At 43.0% G+C, this 3,931-nt stretch overlaps 1 long non-coding RNA gene across 1 annotated transcript; it reads left to right on the top strand.

Annotated features, from left to right (window-relative positions):
- Positions 1 to 2,665: 2,665 nt before the first annotated feature.
- On the top strand, positions 2,666 to 3,562 carry LOC116094741. Its single transcript, XR_004120285.1, has 3 exons — positions 2,666 to 2,806; positions 3,172 to 3,304; positions 3,393 to 3,562. It is a non-coding gene; the product is annotated as an uncharacterized LOC116094741 (long non-coding RNA).
- Positions 3,563 to 3,931: the final 369 nt, after the last annotated feature.

Genomic DNA, 3,931 nt, shown 5'->3' with positions numbered 1-3,931 from the left:
GAACTTTCAGTTTCAGAGATTTCAGAGTCTCTGACTGTCGTGGCAGGTAACATGGCAGCAGACAGGCAAGGTGTTGCAGGAATAGCTGAGAGCACACATCTTGAGCTACAACCTTGAGGTAGAAAGGACTAGTGAGAATGATGCGAATCCTTTGAACCTCAAAGTTTACCCAAGGGAGACAATTCCACCAACAAGGCCATACCTCATCCTCCTCAAAAAAATTCCACCAACTGGACACCAAATATTCAAACTTACGTTTATGCCTTTTACGTACATTTCAGTGTATATATACATAGTTGTCATATAATACAAGTGCATATATTACTATCATATCCACACACTGCATTTTTTTCAGTTTCATATGATTTACATGAAAATATCTTGTACTTAAGAAGATGGGTAAATATGACAACTTGAATTAAACAGAAATAAACTACCTAGAAATTTAAATTTTAGATTTTTCTCTGAAAGGAGAAAAATTCTGTAAGGAAAATGGCAAAGAAACAATCTAAATATAATGATTAGAAAGGAACATATAGGGACTGTTCTGGGTCAGGTCCTTTTTTAGCCTTTAGTAGGTGCTTGTACTGTTGGGGGGCTCCAGGATGGACTTTTCTTTGTCCCACTCCTTTCTCTCATCTCCATCATCAGTTCTCTTGCACTTCCTGTTGTTACTGGCATTTCTGTGAGTTACTGGTAATGTGCAATGGCCCAGCTATCTGTCTTGGCTGGGAGACTAAATTCCCGTGTCATCTTCTTTCTTATCCCTAGACTTTATACCCAAATGGTACATGGTGCACAGCCGATGGGAATCATTCTGTGGTATTTGCCAGGCTGACTAAGTTCCAGTGGTTGAGTAAGTGGACATTAGCCCTGGAATGCCGCACTGAATGGGAGCTGTTTTCTGCCTAACTGAGTTTTTGGGTTAACTAGGAAGGATGTTGTTAACACGTGAGCTCTTAAACTGAGCTCAATGAGTCACTGTTAGGCCCAGGCAGGCCCTGACTAGATTCACTTTTCTATCTGCACTTTGGGACTTGTTGGGGAATTATCAATGAAATGATAATTGAAGGAAATGATAGTTGAGTGAAAGAGTCAATTATCTTATTTATTCCAAAAGAGATACTTAACCAAATGCTTGACTTTCACTCTGGATTTTCAACTCATAGTATAGATAAAGTGATTTCTAGATGCTTCTCAAAGAGAAAAATGCACTCATTGATACAAGACCTCACTTATATCACTCATGCCAAGACCTCAGGCTTCAGCACGGTAACACGGCTAAAAGTAAAGACTTGGATTTTGGCCAAAATTATTTATGTTACAGAAGATGCAAATAGAAAGTGTCTTGAGGACAGGACACTTAGATGCCGGATCCCACACTCTGCTCCAGGGCCGATGAGGATCAGAGCCCAGATGCACATCATAAATACAGAAGTACTCAGTTAATACCAAATTCGAGTGTGTTCGCCTGTGTGGCAGAGTTCTTTTAATCACCAAAGAAACTCTACCAAACCTCAAAAGATGCTCAGGCTCCAATTTAATTTTGCACTTTCTGTCGCTTCCCCGAACCTTCATATTGTTTGACAGTATGTCGCATGACGGTTGCCTGTACGTGTGAAAAGTCAGGGTGAGAGTTCACAGCAGGTTGATGGCCTGGAGATGAGAAGTGTGTCTGAGGACACTTGAAAGTTGTAAAGGTATTATTCTCACATGGAGTTATTTCTCAGTGGGTGCGAACAACAGCAAACTCGGCAAGCTGGTATAGTGTGAAAGAGAGTTTCCTGAAAAATGATGTGCAGACATATGCAGGAAGCCACATGCTTAGTACATGCACAGACTGCATGCTGAACTTCCAAGGGCTGCATCATGAGATGAGATGAGGTGAGGATGCAACCGTCCTCACTGTACGCACGATCCAGAAAGGACTGCATTGGGATTGTCACTGCCCAGCCCCCAGTCAGGTGCATACCTACTGAAAGACGAGAAATGAGTACAGTTTCGTTGGAGAAGTAGACTGGATGAGATAAGATGGGGTTGGTTTTACGTGAGACCAAGAAGTCTTTCTGTAGCTAGTGTTCCAGGACATACCTCTTCTTTGAAAACTGCTTTGTTTATTCTGTGGTATGTCCAGGACTTGCTATGGTGGGAGAATTGGGTTCTGATGATGGCAAGTGACCTTGGTTTGTGTTGTTTATTTTCTTACGCTTCCCCCCCTCCGCCCCCATCTGGTTAACTCTAGTGCTACCTGCCTTTGCTAAACTGAACTGGAGCCTGTCTTTCCTGTGATCCTGGTTGTGTCAGAACTCCTCAGAGTCAGGCTGTCTCTGTGATCCTGCGGTTCTGGGATCCTGGGATCCTGGGATCCTGGGCTTGTTAGATCACCTGGGAGTGTGGCTTTCTCTGTGTGTTGTGGGACTGGCTGCAGAGCTTGTGCCCAAGGTCTGCTAAGAACACTTAACCCAGACAGACCGGAAGGAACCCAAGTCATTGGGCTGGCGGAGTTCCTGTGTGCCTGGTCCCGCTGGTCCCAGTTACTCCCAGTGTTGAGATACATATTGGTTCCTGCTTACCTCTGATCCTGGGTGTGTCAGAGCACCCGGGAGTGGAGCTTCCTCTGGGTGTTGTGGGACTGGCTCTATTCTGTGGTAAACTGTGTCACCATTGTGGAGTCCCAAGGAGTTTTTATGAGCCTCTGTCGCTGAGTGAAGGGATTAATGTGCGGAAGGATACCATTCTCCAGTTGTGCCACTTGTGCCAGTCTGCCGAGGAAACCGCTCCACTTCATCTCTAACCCTTCAACTCAGTGTGCTATTTCGATTTTGATTTTTGTTAATCATTTTATTTGTTTACATTTCCAATGTTATCTCCCTTCCTGGTCTCTCCTTGGACTCCCCACTTCCAGCCCCTCCCCTTGGCCTTTAAGAGGATGCTCCCCCACGCACCCACTCCCACCTCCCTCCTTTAGTATCCTCCTCTGGAGCATCAGAGCGCTTGCTATTTATGGGTTTTGATTGTTTGTTTTTGTTTTTTTGGTTTTTTTTGGTTTGGTTTTGTTTTTTTTTTGTTTTAGTTTGGACCTTTCCTTGAACAGTCCATATGCAGCATAAAGATCTTTCAAATGTGGCAAAAAAAAAAAAAAATCCTCTTTTTTTCTTTTTTTCATTTTAGTGAATGCGTTTGTGGGTAGTTGTGGTGATGGCGGTTGTAGGCATGTGCTACAGCATGCTGAGCTTGTGGGAATCAGCTTTTTCTTCCTGCTATGTGGTTTCCAGAGACTGAACATGGGTCATCAGTCTTGATGGTAAGTGCCTTCTCCCATTGAGCCATCTCACAGACCTACATAAAAACCTTTATGTGAACCTTTTTCTCATCTGTATGTTTTTCCCGAGGTTTCTGTTCACTGCAAGGTAAAGGAGATGGGATAGTCAGAAGAGAGAACCGCCTGATGTGACTAAAACCTAATATAGATAATTCTGCAGTCAAACAGAGAAGTGAAAAAAAAAAGTGTGTTCAGTATATATTTATTTTACTCCAAATGCTTATAAAAAGGGATTTGCTGTAGTTTGAAAAAAATAAATAAATAAAGGTATGTATGCCATAAGGCCTGCAAAAATGTAAACACAAAATAAAAATTTGAAAAGGAGGAAGATTCAAATATGCTAACTAAGAGGGTTAATGAGAATCAGAATTAGTCATTTCACTACACAGATGGAGGTTGCTTCTGCGCTTTGGTTGGCAGGTGTGCTGGCTCCTGGTGTTAATCTCCAGGTTCATTGTGTGGGAGGCCCCAGCGAATTTTTCCCTTCAGTAGAAAAGGCCCAAATAAAGGGCTGCAAACTTGCTATGAACCCTAAAACCGGACAGTTTGTGGGTCAGATACAGCTTCATGTTCCAGACCTGTGACTTGCTGTCCTGAGGTTCGTTCGGC

The sequence above is a fragment of the Mastomys coucha genome, unplaced genomic scaffold (assembly GCF_008632895.1).
Source record: "Mastomys coucha isolate ucsf_1 unplaced genomic scaffold, UCSF_Mcou_1 pScaffold17, whole genome shotgun sequence".
Classification (NCBI taxonomy): Eukaryota; Metazoa; Chordata; class Mammalia; order Rodentia; family Muridae; genus Mastomys; species Mastomys coucha.
The sequence above is the reverse complement of the archived record's forward strand: the minus strand, read 5'-3'. Positions and strand labels throughout refer to the sequence as shown.